Here is a 22,005-nt window from a genome sequence, read left to right as displayed (position 1 = left end):
TGAAGGGCAGTGCCTTGGCAAGGGTCATCATCAACTTGATCTTTCTGTGCTGTCATAAGGCACCCAGGAACTCAGCGCCCTCACAGATGCTTTTGTTCTTACGTTGTTACTCTTGACTTGGCATCTGAAGGCACTGAGACCAGCAGGCCCCAGAGCTCCCCACGCTCTACACGTCTGCAGACAGCTATGGTGCGGGGCGTTCTATTTATGACATTTCAGGGGCATCCCCAGCAGTCTGCGGGAAGAGGCACGCAGAAGACAGCATCATATGGGAGAAAGGCTTTCCCACAGCTTCACGCACTGCTGTCCGTTTTCATTCAACAGCAGGGCTCTTTCAGCGCTACCTTGGAACAGCACGTGGTTTTTAAATGCTCCTAAGCGTTAACAAATGCTTCCTAGCCCTTTGAAGGTAGGACATTTAGCAGGGTAAGGGGCATGTCAGAGTTGGCTTCCAGCGTGTCTTCCACTGAACACTACTCAGGTGCAAACAGTGCCCCACCCCATTCTAATAAGACATCACACCACACAAGCTACACTTTCTGGGGAGGCAGAAGGGTTTGGGCTTTGACTTTAAACACATCAATGAGTCAAAGGGTAACAAACCACCTTTCCAAATGATGCACACGGGAAGACGACAGAACTAACACATTCAAAAATCCTCAGCGCCAGCCGGCACCAATTCCCGGCAGCGCCAGAGCAGTCTGTCCTCACATCAGAGGTCATTTCCGAGGGCACTGTGGCTGCAACCACTGGGCACTGCACAAACATCGCACAGGCTCCTGGACATCTCGAGGTGTTCCCAGCACACAGTGGCCCTCCGCGCTTATCCCAACGCTTCAAGCTGCTCTGGTTTCACTCAGTTTAGTCTTCTGCTTAACAAGCAAAGTTTAATGAAGTTCGTTCTTTCTGATCGGTTCACTGGCATTACAGACTTCAGGCACCACCAAAGTTACTGTCTCTTCTTTTAATTAGCGGAGATTTCTATTTTTTGACTAAGAACTCACTTGCTCAGAATTTTCACCTCCATTAACATTAATAATTGCCTTTGTTCTGTACCTCATTTTTCACAAAGAAATAGTCTTTAGCAGCTCAGGGAATTACTGTTTATAAATTAAGTAGAGGATAACAAACCACCCTCAGACTGGTTTTCAGGTGCTCAGCTGAGCTCACTTAAAGTCCTTCAATCCTAACAGCCCCATGGCAGGCCAGGTTGTAATAGCATTCAGCCAAAATACAAATAACTGCCCATCACAGCCAGTCAGGGTCAAGGTCACTAGTAAACAGATCAAGTCCTGACTATTAAATTCAAGAATGCTAATGGTTGAGTGCACTCACTGCTGAAAGGCTAAACAAAACATCGCATGTCAACCTAAAAATAGCCCTAACACAAACCAGCAGTAGCTTTCTGAAATCGCACAGGTAATGTAAATTGGGAGGGCCCAACCCGACACGTGAAGCACTCACAGACAAGCAGATAAATCCATCTTCTTCTTTGCCCTCAGCCTCCATACACGCGGTAGTATTAGGACACCATCATAAATGGTGTCATATACATGTCATTATAGATGACATAATTATATAATGATGACAGAGGAACATTTCCCAGCATCACACACTCCCCTGCACAACCCAACCACACTCTGGGCGGATGCGGCAGCTCACAGAGGAAAACACCCAAGGCCCACAGAGGCAACGCTGGCTGAAGTGATGTGGCTAGTCAGAGACAGAACCAAAAGCCTAGCAGAAGGACACCTGACTCCAGCATCCACTCCAAAAGCAAAACTGCAAAATCCCCACACTTGGTCACAGCTCCAGAAGGCGAGCAGACATCACAGGGCTCCGGTCAGGGTCGGTCGGGGTGGAGGACTGCGCCCTCCTGGGGGCGGCTTCCGACCCCGCCCCATCCCCCTGACACCACACTCCACCTGGTTTCCCTGCGGAAAAGGGCAAGCACAGCCCCCTTCAGGACAACACAAAGCAACGCGGCAGCTCACAGGGCTGGGACCTTGTCTGGCTTTGCCCTCATGTGTCCCCAGCAAGCAGTGACCGGCAGGAAGCCTTGAGGTGGGCCTGAGGCCTGGCTGGGCTGAGCTCTACTGCAGAGAGCCTCCTCTCAAAGATCACCTCCTAGGCAGAGGCGGAGAACGCCAGCCCACCGGCCAAGTGACCCCAGTGAAATACCAAGGCAACTGCCTGTGGGATTCAAAACTCAATGAATCCATAGCAGGCTAACTTTTAAGTTGATTATTCTGTATGGCCAGTAAATGATGTTATAAATATCCACATGGCTCTGGGTAGAAAAAAGGTTCCCATTCATCCTAGAGAGTGTCAGGGACACTGAGGCTTGTGATCACCAAAGAGTGCTGATATGCAAACATTATAATTTATATCTCTAAAAACTATATTTGATCTGGGGCCAACGTCATGGTACAGTGTTGTCGCCACTTGAGGTGCTGGCATCCCACACTGGAGGGTCAGTTCGAGTCCTGGCTATTTTGCTTCTGATCCAGCTCCCTGCTAACATACCTGAGGAGGAGTGGATGATGGTCCAAGTACTTGGGCTCCCGGCACCCATGTGGGAGAGTCACACAGAATTACTGGCTCCTGGCTTCAGCCTAGCCCAACCCCAAGTGTTGTAGCCATTTGAGGAGGGAAACAGCAGACAGAAGATCTCTTTCTGTCTCTACCTCTATGTCGCTCTTTCTGATAAATAAATCAATCTCCAAAAAAAGAAATTCAAGTTTATAAAAAGTAATTCCAGAATTTGTTTAAGGCTTATTTATTTGAAAGGTCGAGTCACACAGAGAGTCAAAGACAGAGACAGAGAAAGATCTCCATCGGCTGGTTCACTCCCCAAATGGCCAAAACAGCCAGGGCTGGGACAGGCCAAAGCTCTTCCAGGTCTCCCACGGGGTGGCAGGGGCCCAAACACTTGGGCCATCTCCCACTGCTTTTCCCAGGCATTAGCAGGGAGTGGATCTGAAGTGGAGCAGCCTGGACTCAAACCGGCACCCATGTGGGATGCCAGAGTCACTTTGATTCTTAACGCGAGGTTTATGAGACACTTTCACAGCCAGGGTCCCTTCCTGTGTGCTAACCATTAGAGGCCGCCCTAGCCTTTTTGTAGATTCAAGCAGGAATGTTCCCTCCACAGAACTTAAAGGAACTCCCGTCACCCCACAGGCCCCATGGAAGTGCCCACTGTCTACAATCATTCACCACTTCTTTCCCTGGGAATTCTGGGACACAGAGAATATAAGAAATCTCTCAATACCTGGGTTACACACAGCACAAAAGACACGAAGCAGGGCAGCCAGCGAGAGGCGCTCAGCCAGGCTGTGCCGCCTGCAGCAGAGCGGAGGATACTGGATTGTGACAGGAAACAATGGCTCAGAACACAAGGGAGGAAGGCCAAGGGGCCAGCATTGTGGCACAGCAAGCGAAGCCGGCACTGCAACGCCGTACATGGGCACCAGTTCAAGTCCAAGCTGCTCCACTTCCGACCCAGTTCCCTGCCAACGCAGGAAAGCAGTAACATGGCCCAAGTACTCGGACCCCTGGACCCACGTGGGAGACCCAGATGAAGCTCCTGGCTCCTACATTCAGCTGGCCCAGCCCTGGCCATCATGGCCATGTGGGGACGGAACGAGATGAGAGATCTCTCTGTGTCTCTGCCTCTCCCCCTCTCTCTGTAAGGCTGCCTTTTAAATAAATAAATAAATCTTAAAAAAAAAATAAAGAAAAGAAAGGAGGCAGAGAGAGGACAACAAAGAGAGAGAAAGTGTTTCCAAGGCCACAGCGTCCCTGGTCTGATGCAGCCTAGACTCCTTACAGACAGCCCAGGGGACTTTCAATAAATGCTCTTTTTTAGATAACCTGATCTCTTTTACCTGTAACCACAAGTCCCCTAACTAATCCAGGAGTCTAATGTCCTTTCCTATGATTGCTTTGAAAGAAAATAACACATGCCCTGGCCACAGGCAACTTAGTGGTTAGTTCAGAAGTATGGGAAAGAAAAAGTTCTGCCATTTTGGAACTGGGAGGAGGGGAACTGACAAACCGAGCAGAAATCCTGAATTCTGTAGGACCAAAAACTCACTCCGCACAGTCTATTTCCCCCAACCTACTAATACTGATCAGCACGGTCTTAGCATTACTAATTCCTAAATATTTCAACATAAACGGAACAGTTCCTCACGCCTCAGAAGTCACTGCTGGTTTCCTATCGGCCGCAAACAGATGGCAACTCAGGAGAGTCCTGTTCCCATTACGCCAACTTGGCAGGAGGCTCACCTGCCACCACCTGAAACACCAATCCCTCCCACCTCTACACAGAAGGCTCCCAAACACAGCTCCAATCCTGCCTGGATGCCCACTGATCAGCATCCTTCAAGCAAAGTGGGGGAGGTCTCATTACAACTCCACTAATTAATAAACATGCAGAGGGACCACATCACGGCCTAATACGATTACAGGAACACTGTAGCTTTTCATTGCAGTTCCACTATATGGTTCACACAGGTTCCCTGCCTGAGTACACTGGGATATAATCCAGTTTTGCTAATATATCCATATGTATAAGAAACAGCAGATCTCATAGTATCAAACCTGAAAGAAAACTTTGGAGATGCTAAAAGTTCAATTTCAGACACAACAATACATCCTTAAATTTTTACTTACAATGGAACTACTTGTTCTTTTGTTTTATTTTCTTAAAAATTTTTGTTTATTTTCACTTTATCTGAAAGGAAGAGAGGACAGAGACAGAAACAGAGAGATATTCCGCCCACTGCTTCATTCCTTGAACACTAGCAACGCCCGGGCTGGGTCAAGCTGAAGCCAGGAGACGGATCTCAATTCGAGTCTCTCACACGGATGACAGGAACCCAAGTACTTGAGTCTGCTGCCTCCCAGAATGCCCATCAGCAGAAAGCGGGACTCAGAAGTGGAGCCAGGACTCGAACCCAAGCAGTTTCATACAGAAAGCATGTGGCCCTCCTGAGCAGTGTTTTCATCACCTTCCCCTGCCCCATCTATACTGTCTTTATAATCTCAACATAGATTTCTTGGCTACAACTTTTTTTTAATTTATTTATTTTAAAGGCAGAATTACAGAGAAGCAGAGACAGAGAGAAATCTTCCATCTGCTGGTTCATCCTCCAAATGGCCGCAACGGCCAGGGCTGGATCAGAGCGAAGCCGGGAGTCAGGACCTTCCTTCAGGTCTCCTATGTAGGCACGGTAGCAGGGAACTGGATTGGAAGTCAAGTGCCATATGGGATTCTAGCATAAGATTCCCAGCGAAGGTGGAGGCTTTACCAGCTACACAATGCTGGCCCCTTAAGGGGCTACAACTTTTTAACTTAAACCATCAAAGGCTAAAAGAAGGCCAAACTTGGCCAGCACCGTGGCTCACTTGGCTAATCCTCCACCTGTGGCGCCGGCACCCCGGGTTCTAGTCCCAGTTGTAGCGCTAGGTACTAGTCCCGGTTGCTCCACCTCCAGTCCAGCTCTCTGCTGTGGCCCGGGAGGGCAGTGGAGGATGGCCCAAGTGCTTGGGCCCCTGCACCCACCTGGGGGACCGGGAGGAAGTACCCAGCTCCTGGCTTTGGATCGGCATAGCGCCGGCCGTAGCGGCCACTAGGGGAGTGAACCAACAGTGAACCAACCTTTCTCTCTCTCTCTCACTGTCTATAACTCTGTCTCTCTCTCTCCCTCTCTCTCTCTCACTCACTCACTGTCTAACTCTGCCTGGCAAAATAAATAAATAAATAAAAGAATGCCAAACTATCCAGAAATGATCTGTAAGACAGAAAACAAGGAAGCTGCCTCTTACACACACACACACACACGCACACGCACACACACAGAGGCAAGGGAGAAGAAAATAACCTGGACCACTTCCTCATCAGACTCCAGGCAGCTGCTGCTCTGCGTGGACACTGCCTAACCACAGGGGTCTTGATCACTAACTGCTCCTTGCAGGCTCAGCAAACCAAACCTGCCTCTTGGAACGGTAAGCCAAGTTTTCCTCAGTGGGGTAAACTGAAATTAATGACATTCACGCCATACCCCAGTATGGACACAAGTAACAGATAATCCCACCTCAGACTGCCTTAGACAATAGGGAAGTTTATTTCACAAAGGGACTCCAAGGTGGGTGGGTGCCAGGTGTGGTATGCCAGGCCTCTTAACGGCTTCCTGCACAGTTTAGTAACTTGGTCCCTTCCTGTGAGTTGTCCTCAAGTTCAGAGCAACAGCGAGATGGCTGTGAAGGCTGCGGACCCCACATCCGGAAATGACAATTTTCAGGGCAGGAAAACGGTCATCATTTCTACTGCTGTTACTTCAAGGCTGAGAAGTTCAACAGAACCTTACCTCCCTCTTACTGTCTTGGCTACAACTAGGTCTCTAGTTCACCCCTACAACCACCACGCAGGAAGAATGGGGTGAATGTGATTACCTAAAACTAAGACGGTGCAGTGGACGAGAGCACCTCTCCCATGCTCACATGGGGGAGGGGGCAGGAATCTAAACAAAACCCCAATTCTACTCAGAAGGAAGAAGGAAAAGACATCAGATACCCACTAAACATGTCTTTTCATTATCAATCTGCAGCATCTACTCTGTCTACAACCTCCAGAGAAAACTTCCAGAAGCACTGCCTGCAGGTGAATCCCTCAGAGTGGCAAGACAAGAGGGGAGGTCACAGGGAAGGGAGAGCGAGGAAAGGGGACTGGAGATTTCTCATCAGGAAGTGTGGCATCAAGTCCCAAGACTTCTGATTATTGGCTTATAATGACAAGCAATCTGTAGCCTTGGCTTTCTCATAAGAAAATATATACATTTGACATATTGTAAAAGGCTGTAGGGAAGACCAAAGAAAACTGCATATGTAGAGAAATACTTTATAAACTGTTACACATATGGAAGCAAATGTTACTTATAATGGAAACAAATTACTGAGAAAAACTCCTTGGAAAATAAAGGCCAACGTTCTTAACGTCAAAACTGAAGGAAGTGCAATCAACTAATGGTTATCACTTTAAATATCACATTTCTATTAATTTACCAGGAACTTGGTTGGAAGCTTCCGTGTGATCTGCTGATCCTAAGAAGCGGGATGTGGTAGAACAACTGTACAGACACTGTCTGAAGGCTTGCAGAAAACCGAAGCCAGCAGCCCCTCTCTGCTCCTTCCTTGCCCTCTCCCAGCCACGCCCAGCAATCACATCTCACTGTTCCCAAGTGGAAAGGAAGAACACGGGTGTTTCTCTCTGTAAGTCAGAAAAGGTGAAGAACATGGAGGAGGGGGCCAGCACTGTGGCGCAGCAGGTTAAGCCACCGCTTCCAATGCTGGCGTCCCCACTTCGTCCCAGTTCAAGTGCCGGCTGTTCGCCTTCTGAGGCAGCTCCCTGCTAATGCACCTGGGAAAGCAGTAGATAATGACGGCCCCAGTACTTCAGCCCCTGCTGCTCATGTGGGAGACCTGGATGGAGTTCCAGCCCTGGCAACTGCAGCCACTTGGGAAGTGAACCAGCGGAAGGAAGACATGGTAATCTCTCTTCTCTCTCCTCTCCTCTCTCCTCTCTCTCTTCTCCTCTCTCTCCTTCCTCTCCTCCCCTCTCCCCTCTTCTCTTCTCTTCCCTTCTTTTCTTTTCTCTTCCCTCTCCCTCTCCCCGCTTTCAAATAAACGTCTTTAGAGGAAAAAAGAACAAAAAGAGAAGAAAATCGAGGCAGGCATTTGGTTCAGCAATTAAGATGCCACTTAGGTTGCCCGCATCCCCTCCTAGAGGCCTAAGTCCTAGCTGCTCTGCTTCCCATCTAGCTTCCTGCTAATGAGCACCCTGCAAGGCAGATGATGGCTCCAGTTCTCAGGTCCCTGTCACCCATGGGAGACACCTGGATGGAGTTCCAGGCTCCTGGCTTCAGCCTGGCCCAGCCCTGGCTGTTGTAAACATTTGGGAAATGAACCAGTAGATGAAAAATCTTCTTTCAAATAAAATTAAAATGTGTAAAAAATTAATTCTTTTAAATGCTAAGAAAATTGTTTCAAAAAGGCCCAGAAATCCCTCTGCTGAGCACGTATCCAAAGGAAACAAAAGTAATACCCTGGGAAGATACCTGCACCTCTGTATTTTCTGCAGAATTATTAACAACTAAGATAAGTAAATAATCCGAGTGCTGTCAAAGAACAGAGGGACAAAGAAGCTGTGGTATAGATATATAATGGAATATTATTCAGCCTTAAGTAGGGGAGGAGACTCTGCTATTAGTCTCAACATGAACAGACCAGGAAGACTTTACACTAAATGAAATAAGCCAGACACAGAAAGAAAAATACTGCTTCTCACTGATATGTGGAATCTTAAAAAGATGGAAAAAAGGTCACACATAAGGAAATAGAGAAAACACTGGTTACCAATTTGGGCAGGGAGGAGATGAGGAGATACAGATTAAAGAATACAAAATAGCAAATATATAGGACAAACAAATTAAAAACCAGCTAAGGTACACCACAAGAGCTTTAGTAACAGGCGTACTATTCAGGGGTTCTGTGTAGATTTCAGGGGCTCTTTACCATACGAGATACTCTGTGAGATAATTTCCCGTCGGCCTTCCTCATTTCCTTACCTCCATTCAGCAGGGCTAGAGACAGGCAAGCAAGCCCCAGAGGTTTACAGACCTATCCAAAGAGTCAGACGTGCTTGCACAACACGCTTCATCGGACAAGGAAGCTGGCAGACTGGCCACGCCCAGCAGCCTCACTCCAGAGAGTGAGGCAGTGGTAAACTGCTCACTTTGACCGACAGCAACATTACAAAAGCTTCCTCACAGTGAACGGTTTTCTAGATATAAAAGTCAGTACAACATATCCCAATTCTCCACTCTGGCCCACGCAAAGGAAGGACAGGTGTCAGAGTAAGAGCAAATGCGGCTCAGGTTATGATGAACAAAAAATGGAAACCAGTGGCAGTCTGGACAACGGGAGAGGACTTTTCATGCCCTGTTCCTTATGGTCCTACCTGTACACGAAAAACAGCTCCAGCACCGACACACGTGCTTCTCAGGCAGAGGTGTCTAACAAGACCAACGACTGAGATAATTTCCATCCCAGTTATATATATGTAGGGTTTCCAAAAAGTTCACGGCAAATGCATATTGTGAAAAAACTAGGGGCCGGCGCCGTGGCATAGCAAGTAAAGCCAAAGCCTGCAGTGCCGGCACCCCATATGGGCCCTGGTTCAAGTCTGGCTACTCCACTTCCGATCCAGTACTCTGATATGGCCTTGGAAAGCAGCAGAAGATGGCCCAAGGTCTTGGGCCCCTGTACCCGCATGGGAGACCCAGAAGAAGCTCCTGGCTTCGGACTAGCGCAGCTCTGGCCATTGCAGCCAATTGGGGGGTGAACCAGCAGATGGAAAATCGATCTCTCTCTCTCTCTCTGCCTCTCCTTCTCTGTGTACCTTTCAAATAAATAAATAAATATTTTTAAAAATTGCTCATCTTTCACAAAGAGAAGGGTTAATAATACAGTAATATAGCACTTATTTAAGAGAAAGAAAAAAAAAAGACTACACACCTGGGTGCTCTGTATATCTGTCCTCACTTTTAAATTAAGACATGTCCACACTCGAGGTCAGTCTCCTCCAACCACATACTTCTTTCCATTCCATCCAACACCTCTGAGTCCCCACGCCCAGGAGGTCTTTATGGAAAGCTGCCTCCCCAGCCTTCTGTTTGGCCATTCTTAGCTCAAGTCTCCTTCTAGAATCCAAAAGTTTTCTTCCTTGAGCCCACCAGTACGTCAAGGTTAACTACTTAGTGCCTTTAACAGTCATCATCTGGTCACACCAGAAGTGGGAAAAAAGGAAAGGTTCTGAAAACTCACTGTCAGCACTATACTCAAATCTTAGCATCAGCCAATCAACCTAGAAAGAAAAGGGGGCCGGCGCTGCGACTCACTAGGCTAATCCTCTGCCTGTGGCGCCGGCACCCCAGGTTCCAGTCCCGGTCGGGGCGCCGGGTTCTAGTCCCGGTTGCTCCTCTTCTAGTCCAGCTCTCTGCTGTGGCCCGGGAGGGCAGTAGAGGATGGCCCAAGTGCTTGGGCCCTACACCCGCATGGGAGACCAGGAGAAACACCTGGCTCCTGCCTTGGGATCAGTGCAGTGCGCCGGCTGCAGCGGCCATTGGAGGGTGAACCAACGGCAAAAGGAAGACCTTTCTCTCTGTCTCTCTCTCTCTCACTGTCCACTCTGCCTGTCAAAAAAAAAATAAAATAAAATAAATAAAAAAAGCACCTCATAAACATTACTGCGCATGTATCTATATCTGTATCTATCTATCTATATCTCTGTTTAAAAAAGCACTTTCAGCTCAGGAAGTAGCTACAATGATACTTAATATTTTCCTACCATATTTCTTGCACATAAATACACATAAGACACACATCTCATTCACTATGACTGACTTTTTATCCTATGCCATAAAATTTTTGAAAACATCAATTTTAATCAGTCAAAAGCACCAAAGTGTAAAAATACATTCCATATAACAATGTAATCACAAAGGTTGTTCGTCGTCCAGAAGTTCGGTACTCATTAGTTAAAATTAAAGGTTGATGTAATTAGATAAAATTGAATGATGGTGACAATCTGCGGACTTCTATCTGCACTTTGCTCTCCACTGCTACCAGAGACCTGGCTGTCGCAGCTGTTCCAGAGTCGTGAGGAGGAGGGAGATGTAAAATCAAACAGAAACAGGATGCCATAAATCCCGAAGGGTTGGGAACTGATGCTCAAGTAGGCTGCAATGGATAGATTCTGGGCAGCACCCCAATCCTATGCTACTTAATTTATTCCCAAGTCCCTTAGAATCAAAGCGAGGTGAGGAGACAAAGTAATATGTATGCCACTTTCATTCTCACTTCTGTCACAGTATTAAAAATTATTACTAATGGAATAGCATAAGCAAACTGTGAGCTTTCTATCTTTTATTAGGAATTGCTGTGTTTTAGTCTGGGCCTTTCAAATATTACAAGATTTATTCCATTATCCAGGTATCAGAAAATTAATTCAGGAAAGTAAATTTCCTACACATGAAACACAAGACTGGTTTCTCATTACATGGGAAAAGATGACAAGACCAAAAATGGAAAAGGTACAAATGACTTGTAAGGGCTGGAGAATGTGACCTGAATGTCAACCACCTTTGTCCAAGACCTAACCTCCTTAAACTGCCTTCTCTCAGATATGGCGATCCAGCGTTCTTTCTTAAATGCATTCTTCTCTAATTTGACAAATGATAACACACAGTTAAACTTTCTGATTACTTAACAATTCTAAACATCAACTCTGGCTGCCAAAAAATGCCAGCTTTGGCTGACCAGGGTTTTATGTGCACAGGATAAGTCTAACTTGTATGATGCAGGTTTTGATATTCCAATCACTGGAGCTGAATTTGTCCATCTGGTTTTGTGGCTAAGAGGCTTGTCTGTAGCTTAAGAAACTGATTATGTGTGAAGATAATCCTATATGTCCCAGCATATGGTAACATCACTGCTGATCAACTTTTTGCCAAGATTAAAACTCTCCCAGCACTAACTGCTCGGCCTGTCATTGGCCTGAGGACTTAACAAAGCTATCTTTTCACAGGTATCAGTAAAAAAATGTTACATTTCCCCAGGGACATAAAATACACTTTTAGCAGACAAACATGGCAAAAAGGTACAGTAGCAGGTAAGAAAAATATTGCACCTAAAAGGTTTTCTACACAAGACTTTGATTTCCCTAAATAGGGAGTGAAAATTATACACACAGAAACCATAAAATTAACTACTGCCTTGAAAAGTTTAAACCTTTGTTGTTGGCAACAAACTGGTAAAAGAAATGTTCAGTAGGATGAAAAAATTTTGAACCCAGTGACATGTCTATAACATTCAAAAGGAATTCAAAAACACTGAGCAACAGGTTTTAAAAGCAGGCACAGGGGCCGGTGCTGTGGCACAGTGGGTTAAAGCTCCAGCCCACAGTGCTGGCATCCCAAATGGGTTCCAGTTCGGGTCCTGGCTGCCCCACTTTTGATCCAGCTCCCTGTTGGTGTGTCTGGGAAAGCAGCAAAGGCCCAAGTGCCCTAGCACCCATATGGGAGACCCAGAGAAAGCTCCTGTCTTCAGATTGGCTCAGCTCCAGATGTTGCAGCCATTTGAGGAGTAAATCAGTGGATGAAAGACCTCTTTCTCTCTAATTCTTTAAAATAAATAAAATGAATTAATCTTAAAAAAAAAAAAAAAAAAGCAGGCACAAAAAAGTCTTTAGAGCCCAATGTTCCAACTCATAACTACCTGGATCAATAGCTGAAACAAAAAAGTGAATGCTAACACATCTTTCATGAAACTATTCACTGAAAGGGCCAAAATCTTAGCCTTAGCCATCTACTAACAGATCAGATAACTACAAAAACTAACCAAGGAGCTCTAACATACCCATTCCCAACTGGAAGAAGATATCCAAGTATGTATTAAGGAAACCAAATGAAAGAGCAGTAGAAATAACTATAAAAACATGATACCTTACATAATGTGCTTCCTAATCCTTTTGTAACTATTATGATCTAAATTAAGCCTTTAATTTTAAAAGTTAGAAATTAATATCTTGCATTGTGTTACATGTGTTATCTTTTTCAAAGCTGTCTCACATCCAATTTAACCCTAATTATGCTTCTGAATACAGTAACAGTGAGAATTCTCAAATAAGCCTCATGATTTGCACAGCACCTCCTCACACCTACAGAGTAATTTTCTATGCAGCCTGTGCGCTATTACTATCTGAGGCTTTCCACAAACTGTATGTTTCAACTCTAAAAATATTCTTTCTTCGGGCTGGTGTAGTGGTGCAACAGGTTAAGCTGCTACCTGCAACACTGACATCCCACATCACAGAATACTGGTTCAAGTCATAGCTGCTCTGCTTCCAATTCAGCTCCCTGCTAATGTGCCTAGGAAACAGCAAAGGATGGCTCAAGTGCTTGGGTCCCCTGCCACTCACATGGTAGATGCAGGGATTGTGTTCCAGGCTCTTGGCTTCAGCCTGACACAGCCTTGGCTGTTGCAGGCAATTGAGGAGTGAACCACCAGATGGAAAATCTTTGTGTCTCTCTTTCAAATAAAATGGAAATAAAATACATACATACATACACTCACACACACTTTCTTTCAAGTGTTAAGTATCTCTAATACCACATAATACAAAGACTGCTATTTCAGCAGGTTAATGCCCCGGCCTGCAGTGCTGGCATTCCATATGGGCGCTGGTTCAAGACATGGCTGCTCCACTTCCAATCCAGCTCTCTGTTATGGCTTGGGAAAGCAGTAGAAGATGACCCAAGTCCTTGGGCCCCTGCACCTGCATGGGAGACTCGGAAGAAGCTCCTGGCTCCTGGCTTCAGATTGGTGCAGTTCCAGCCATTGTAGCCAACTGGGGAGTGAACTATCAGATAGAAGACCTTTCTCTCTTTCTCTCTCTCTCTCTCTCTCTCTGTGTGTAACTCTTTCAAATAAATAAATAAATCTTTTAAAAAAGAATAAAAGACTGCTATTTCTATTTACTGACTTCAGAAAAATGTATTTGATTCTGAATTAATCATATTTAAAGAGGAAAAGAACATAATTTTTTGAATATCATAATTTTAATATCTTGGTTTCATGAATAACCCAAAATTTTATTTTTGACCAATCATTTTCTATAAAAGAAATCAGAGTTGACCCACTGTAAAGAACTTAACTTGTTAAAGAGTGGACAAAGCCCAAGCGGATCAGAGTTCATGGCAGTTTTATGGCAATGTGGCAATTAAGTCAACATTTTTGAGAAAAGAATGTGTTTAATTTTAACTAGGTAAAGAGAATCTACTTCCTTGTCTTGCTGGAATGTTTTCCACTTTCTGCAGTTAAAAGTACCTCAAGTCTCCTTGTGACTCCTCATCCATTCTCTGTGGGCTTTGTGGGAACATCAAATAAGAACAATCCTACATACTCACACAGCCTAGTGACTGTCCATAACATGCAAGTGGAACTCAGATGGTGCGCAACCAGGCCATCATGTGCTCCCTCCAGGAAGTCTCAATCTGAGAGCAGGAGAATGAAGTCAACTGGCAGAGACTTTGAGAACAAGGGAACCTGACAACGACCCAGGTGGCGTTTCCTCTGTGGTTGGCCTCCAAAGCCTTCCTGTTCAGTACTTTCTGGGCCAGTACGCTAAGTGCTGAGCCAACAGTTCTGTAGCCTGCCAGTTTCACTCGACAGCACACCATGAACATCTTTCCAGACTGGTCAATATAGACGCACATCCTTGTTTTCTTTTCTTTTTTTTTTTTTTTTTTTTGACAGGCAGAGTGGACAGTGAGAGAGACAGAGAGAAAGGTCTTCCTTTTCCGTTGGTTCACCCTCCAATGGCCACTGCGGCTGGTGCGCTGCGGTGATTCAAAGCCAGGAGCCAGGTGCTTCTCCTGGTCTCCCATGCACGTGCAGGGCCCAAGCACTTGGGCCATCCTCCACTGCACTCCCGGGCAACAGCAGAGAGCTGGACAGGAAGAGGCATGACCGGGACTAGAACCTGGTGTGCCGGCACCACAGGCAGAGGATTAGCCTATTGAGCCGCGGCGCCCGGCCCGCACATCCTTGTTTTCAACAGCTGCACACAATGAATGTGCAAGAATCTATTTAATCAATTCCTTATTCAAGCTTAATTCAAGTTCTTTACTATGTACACACAACTTTGCTAACTTTTCATGTTATTTCTTTGGGATAAATCCCTACAAAATGTGAACTTTCTGGGTCAAACGTATGCATATTTCACATCTGGTCCTTAGCAGAAGCTATCTGAGTACACCAATCTCTACCTCCACTGAGCTGATCTGAGGATACGCCCTTCACGTCACATGCACCAGCAATGGGCATTATCATCATCCTTACTCCCATGCCACACTGGGAGATGCTCAGATACTACAATTACCGAAAGGAGGAACGGAACAGTCATCGTAAGACCATAACCATAGCATTTCCCATCCATTAGAATCGAAACTGGGTCTAAACTATACTGCCGACATAACTGGAAATGGTGTTTCGGTCTGCTGGGTTGCCATGACAAAACATGCTCTAATATCTGCAGAAGACTGGTTTCTGGACCCCTGCAGATGCTCCACTCTCTAATGCAGAACCACAAGGTCTTTGCGTAAAACTGACCCACAGCCTCCCTAGACGTCCACATTCTTTTTTTTTTTTTTTTTTTGACAGTCAGAGTGGACAGTGAGAGAGAGAGACAGAAAGGTCTTCCTTTTGCCGTTGGTTCACCCTCCAATGGCCGCTGCGGTAGGCGCGCTGCGACCGGCGCACCGCGCTGATCCGATGGCAGGAGCCAGGTGCTTCTCCTGGTCTCCCATGGGGTGCAGGGCCCAAGCACTTGGGCCATCCTCCACTGCACTCCCTGGCCACAGCAGAGAGCTGGCCTGGAAGAGGGGCAACCGGGACAGGATCGGTGCCCCGACCGGGACTAGAACCCGGTGTGCCGGCGCCACAAGGCGGAGGATTAGCCTAGTGAGCCGCGACGCCGGCTTAGACGTCCACATTCTAAATCACCTCTAAGTTGGTTCGAATAACCAATACAACGTAAATACTAGTAAACAGCTGTTATATTGTACTGTCTAGGGAATAACAAGATACGTGTTCAGTAGAGACATTAAATTTTTTTCCACATATTTTCTATTCACCCTCTGTTCAACCCATGGACGTGGAATCTGCAGATATGGAGCGCTGACTAGACAACAGATGGGGTGGCTGCAACAACAGAAATGTCTCCCAGTTCCCGAGGTTAAGTTTAAGGTCAAGGGTCAGCAACGTTAAGTTTCATCCTGAGGCTCTCCTCGGGGCTTGCATGCATGACCTTATCTAACCCTCATCACCATCCAAAGGCCCAATCTCCAAAATACCACCACCCTTGAGGATAAGAGTTCAACATAGAATTTTGGGGAGTGACACAAACATTGAGCCGACATAAATGATATCTTATATTTTCTTTTCATTTCATTTATTTAATGACTGGTAAAATTAAACATTTTAATATGTTCAATGGTCATTTATTTTTCCTTTTTAAAATGGTCTGTTCCCAAGAATGATCCAACATGGGAAGCAGGCCACACAGTAGACTCATAGAATGACAAATGCCCTAAACATCACTCTTGCCTCAGAATCAGCCCTTAAGGCATTCAGATCTGGCTAAAAAGCCCATTAGAACATTTCAGGCATGGAATGCCAAGACACTGTGGCATAAAATGACCTACGTAAAAGATCTCTGTGAGAGCTCAGTAGAAAGAAGGGATAATCAAAGAAGAAGGTACCTCTCTCTGAAGGGAGGAGAGAACTTCCACTTTGATTGTGGCCTTGTCTAAATAATGCCGGAGTTTGTGGACTCAAAAGGCTTCCAAAGCCTTAGCAGCTCATGACAAGAGACTCGGGTGATCATTGATGTCATAAATAAGAGTGTCAATTGTTAACTGAACAACAGGAGTCATTGTGCACTTGCTCCCCATGTAGGACCTCTGTCCTTAATGAGTTGTACTATGAGAATTAATGGTAAAACTAGTCTTCAAACAGTATTTTATAATTTGTGTGTCTGTGTGGGTGCAAACTATTGAAATTTTACTTAGTATGGAATTGATCTTCTGTATATAAAGATAATTAAAAATGAATCTTAGGCTGGTGCCGCGGCTCAATAGGCTAATCCTCCACCTACGGTGCCGGCACCCCAGGTTCTAGTCCCAGTCGGGGCGCTGGATTCTGCCCCGGTTGCCCCTCTTCCAGGCCAGCTCTCTGCTGTGGCCCAGGAATGCAGTGGAGGATGGCCCAAGTGCTTGGGCCCTGCACCCGCATGGGAGGCCAGGAGAAGCACCTGGCTCTGGCTTTGGATCAGCGCGATGCGCCAGCCGCAGCGGCCATTGGAGGGTGAACCAACGGCAAAAGGAAGACCTTTCTGTCTCTCTCTCTCACTGTCCACTCTGACTGTCAAAAAAAAAAAAAAAAAAAGAATCTTAATGAAGAATGGGATGGGAGAGGGAGTAGAAGGTGGGACAGGAGTGGGGGTGGGAGGGCGGGTATGGGGGAAGAACTGCTATAATCCAAAAGTTGTACCCATGAAATTTGTATTTATTAAATAAAAGCTTTCAAAAAATAATAAAATAAAACGGTCTGTTCTGATTTCACAGTTCAAACAGGAAGTACAAAGGATGACTCTGGAACACCCTTGCCATATCAGAAAGGAAGGAAGCTATCAGAGGACTGCAGGCATGTCGGCACTCAGGAGCTGACCTGGGAGAGCATCAAAAGGACAGCGGGAGCAGGCGCGGGGCCGCGTGGTGAGGGCATCGCTTAGGACGAGAGCATCCCATCTCAGAGCGCCTGGGCTGTTCCTCACGCCAGCTTCCTGCTACTATGAGCCCTTGGAGGCAACCCATGATGGTTCAAGTAGCTGGGTTCCTGCCACCCAAGTGGTAGACCTGGAGTCTACCTTCAGTTGTTGCTGCATTTGGGGACTGAACCAGCAGACAGGAAATCTCTCTGAATGAATCAGTCTCTCTCTCCCCTTCCCTCCAACTTTCAAATACAAAATCAACAAATAAACAAAAATTCAGGAGAAAAAAAGGGCAGTAACTTCACCGGAGTGAAACACACATATATGCTGAGAGAGTTCACCCCACCCCCACACACACCAAAAGTGGGGGGGACCCACATTCACCACCACTGGAGAATGCCAAAGGGCAAACTCACAACTTCGACAACTGATGAATCTAGGGAAATAATCAGGCCTTTTCCACATCCTTCCTACACAAGGTCACCAAACAACCGATTCCGGTGATTAGTTTCTGCTTCTTACTTCAGCATATAAGACAGAATGATGGATATAGAATGCAACTCTATGGTAAACACTCATGACAATCAAAGAATGGGTGCTAATATCGCAAAAAGAAAGAATTAAACAGAACATACTTCCTAATGGAAAGAATTCTGCTCACCAAAGGAAAAAAAAATATCTGGTTCCTCTCATTCAGATTCTAGATCAAATGAACAATGAATAAGAAACACAGAAATAAAGGAACATATTTAACACTACAGGAATGAAATCAGCAAACCAAGATTCAACAGAAAAGTGGAAAAAATGATTCCATGCTAAAAAGTTAAAAGTTAAAGCTGGCGCTGTGGCTCAACAGGCTAATCCTCCGCCTAGTGGCACCGGCACACCGGGTTCTGGTCCGGTCGGGGCACTGGATCCTGTCCTGGCTGCCCCTCTTCCAGGCCAGCTCTCTGCTGTGGCCCGGGAGTGCAGTGGAGGATGACCCAGGTGTTTGGGCCCTGCACCCCAAAGGAGACCAGGATAGGCACCTGGCTCCTGCCTTCGGATCGGCGCAGTGCACCAGCCGCAGTGCGCCGGCCACGGCAGCCATTGGAGGGTGAACCAACGGCAAAAGGAGGACCTTTCTCTCTGTCTCTCACTGTCCACTCTGCCTGTCAAAAAGAAAAAAAAAAAAAAAAACTTAAAAGTCAAATAAAAAGATCTGCTCATGATCGTAGTCCACATACACACAGGAATTTCAAAAAGTTTTAGTAAAACTGATTTGAAAGGTAAGCTTAGGGGCAAGCGTTTGGAGCAGTGGTTAAGACACGGCTTAAGATGCCAGCACCCCATTATCAGAGAGCCTGGGTTTTAGTCTCAGTTCCGCTCCAGACTCCAGCCTCTTGGGAATGGGCACCCTGGATGTCTATCAGGAGGCTGGGCCCCATCACCATGTGGAAGACAGGACGTAGCTCCCAGCTGTGAGCCCAGTCTTGGCTACTATGGGCATTTGGGAATGAACAAGATCATGGGAGATGGATGTCTGTCTCTGTTTCCGCATCTCAAATAAAAATTTTAAATTTTTTTCTAAAGATAAATTTTCCACAAAAAAATCTTGAAATACAGTTTTCCAATAATGCACGTTTTCCACGAACTCTTTGAAAGGCCTATAGATTATACAACCTATGTATGGGATACACATGTGTGTTATGTGTGTGTAGGGTATAATAAATATTTGATACTAAAAACTGTATTTTAAGGTGAGACAACAGTATTTTGATTTTTAATTACTTACTATTTGACACAGAGAGAGAGAACAAGGCCCCATCCACTGGTTTACTTCCCAAATACCCCCAACAGCCAGGACTGTCAGGTGGAAGCCAGGAGCCAGAAACTCAAACCTGATCTCCCATACAGGTGGGCAGGGACTTGGACCATCACCTGCTACCTCCCTTGGTGCTTTCTCTTTCTCTGACTTTCAAATAAACTTTTAGATAAAGACTAAAATGATACATTTTGTTATGTATATTTTACAACAAAAAAGTATGCTTAGTATGTTAATTTTAGTAACCAAATTAACACTATCACAAACTAAAAGAAATCTGACATTTCCATGACATATTCCTCGAAGTCTCAGCAGTCTAAGGCCAAATGTGCAGTTTCTGTAAGGCTCTGGGAACACTGAAAACACTTCCCAGACTCCCAAACAGGAACCAACGCAGTCACCGCATCACAGCATCTCCTAGAAGAGGCGGCACTCAATTTTCAAATGCCACTCAATCTATCTTCACTCTCTCTTTCCACAAAAGGGAAGGGGCGAGAGAATGCGATGAAACTGCCTGGATTCAAACCTGGAGAGAAGGCCCGGCCTCACGTTCTGCCCTGCAAGCCGCCCCGAGCCGGCTCAGAAACACCACCTTTCCCAGGACTCAGGGTCTCCACGCCAGCGCTGCGTGGTCCCATCCAAAACGGGCTCCAGCCACCACCCTCCCTTTATGGGTTAAAAGAAAAGAAAAGAAAAGAAAAAAATCCTATTCCATTTTCATGGAGGAAAAGTGAGAATAACCCGAGTGTCACTCGTCCGGCTCCACGTGACACCCAGGAAGTGCAATAGGACCCACGTCCTTTGCAAACGAGGCCGTCAGCTCACAGCAGACATAGTAAACACAGGATGGTATCACTCCCCAGGCACTTGAGGAACCATGGCTTCCCGCTCGTCTTGCAGGTCTCAGAGCTCCACGGTGTTGGGAACGTTCTCGTCTCTCTGATTCCACCTCATTCCCACGCGCGCCTAAGCCTAGAGGCCAACACCTCCCCCAGCGCAGGCAAACACTGCCACTTGTCCCAGCCCTGCCACTCCTACAGGAAATTCAGGAACTCGCGTCCCCCTCTCTCGCCGATGAGTACTCTGCCTTACACTGAGCTGCTATTCACAACGCAGTCACACAGCATCCCCACCAGAGCAGACGACCCGAGAGGGAGGCCACGGGGGACGCTCCCAGCACGGGAATGGGGCCGTCGGCCTCCAAGCCGCCCGGCCCGGGGGGGGGCGGCGAGGGTCCTGTGGCTTCCCAGCCCCGCACCCCAGCAGCCCCCCACCCCCGGCCAGACACACCGATCGGCTGCCTCAAGCCCTCAGGGAAGATTTCCTCCGTGATACGGGGAGGGTTCCACGGGCATCCGGTAAAACCCAAAGGGCAGCCGAGCCCCCCAGAGGGCGAGGCCCGGGGCGCAGCGCCCGGTCCCCGAGGGGAGCAGTCCTGCAAGACTTTCCCCATCACCTGGGCGGCGCACGGCTCCCCAGGTGACAGCAGCCCTGCTCCCTCCCACAAAGGCAGACGGCCGAGGGGGCGTCGCGACAGCGCCCCCGGGGGTCGCCTCCCCCCAGGGCCCCCCGCCCCAGGCGGCTCAAACTTCGAATCGGCGGCCAGCGCGGGGCCGAGGGGCAGGCCGGGCCGGAGCCCACGGCAGGGGCGCCCGATGTCCAGGCAGCTGCCGCGACAGGTGACCCGGCCGCCTCGCGGACACCCGCGGCGGGCGGCGTGCGGGAGGCGGCAGGGCGGGCAGCCCCGCGCCCAGACGGCGGGAGGAAGAGGAGGAGCACGCCCGCCTCCCCGGGGAAGCCGTTCTCGGGGGTTTTCTGTCTCCACAATGATTGGGGGGGGGGACATGGCTTCAAGCCAAACGCCTCCCGGGTTACACACACGCACACACACGCAGACTCCTCCGGCGCCCCGCTCGCTCCCACGCCGAAACAAAGGCTGGGGGGAGCGCGGCGCCGCCGCCGCCCGGAACCCGGGCTCGCCCGCGCCGGCGGCGCCGCGGCCTCCCCCGAGCCCCCCGGGCGGCCCACCCGGCCCGCCGCGCCCACCGCGCCCGGGCCCCGCCGCCAGGGGACACCCGCCCGGCGCGGCTCGCACGGCGCTGCGGGCCGGCGCCGCACCCCGCCCCGCGGCCGCCGCGCCTCACCTCCCGGGCGGCCGTGGCGGCGGCCCCCGCGGCGCCCCCTCGCCTCTCCGCCTCCGCCTCCAGCAGCCCCGCGCCGCCGCCGCCGCCGCCGCCGCCGCCGCCGCCTCCCCCCGCGTCTCGGCCGAGTCTCCGCCTCCCCTCAGCCGCCGCCGCCGCCGGCCCGGCTGCGCGCCACGTGACCGCGCCACGTGACCCGGCGCGGCGAGCGGCGCCTCCCCGGCCAGCCCGCCCGGACCGCGCGCCGGCCGTTGGCTCCCGCTCCCCGCCCAACCGCCGCCCGCCGCGCTCGCCCCGCCGGCTGCCGTGGCCCGAGCCGTCGCCCGCCCGGACAGAGCCCTCGGCCCGCAGCGCGCCCGCCGCGCGGGACAGCGGTGCAGCCACCCGGGCCCGGCCTCCCTGGGGCCCGCGGCCCGTGTGCCGTCCGGTGGCCCCCGCGAGGCTCCTCGGGGACGCGCTGGGTGGCGGGCCCGGGACGGGGCTGCTTCTCGGGGCTCTCACGGAGGAGGGACCCCGGAGCCTCGTCGGAGCCCCCCTGGCCGGGCGGGATCGCCCCGGTCACATGGCGGTCCTGCGAAGAAGGAAAACTTGGTGCTTCTCCTCTTCGTTTCCGTCTCCGTCAGGTGCAGAGGACTTGCGTCGCTGATTGTGTGGCTCCGGCC

The 22,005-nt window shown here is 48.6% G+C and overlaps 1 protein-coding gene across 1 annotated transcript in view; it reads right to left on the bottom strand.

Annotated features, from left to right (window-relative positions):
• Positions 1–21,407, bottom strand: part of TULP4 (TUB like protein 4) — a 252,394-nt gene extending 230,987 nt beyond the window's left edge. Inside the window, exon 1 of the mRNA XM_062186989.1 lies at positions 21,347–21,407. The gene's annotated coding sequence lies outside the window, so the exon portion shown is untranslated. The remainder of the gene's footprint in view (positions 1–21,346) is intronic.
• Between the last annotated feature and the right edge of the window lie 598 nt (positions 21,408–22,005).

This window comes from Lepus europaeus, chromosome 3 (genome assembly GCF_033115175.1).
Source record: "Lepus europaeus isolate LE1 chromosome 3, mLepTim1.pri, whole genome shotgun sequence".
Lineage (NCBI taxonomy): Eukaryota > Metazoa > Chordata > Mammalia > Lagomorpha > Leporidae > Lepus > Lepus europaeus.
The sequence above is the reverse complement of the archived record's forward strand: the minus strand, read 5'-3'. Positions and strand labels throughout refer to the sequence as shown.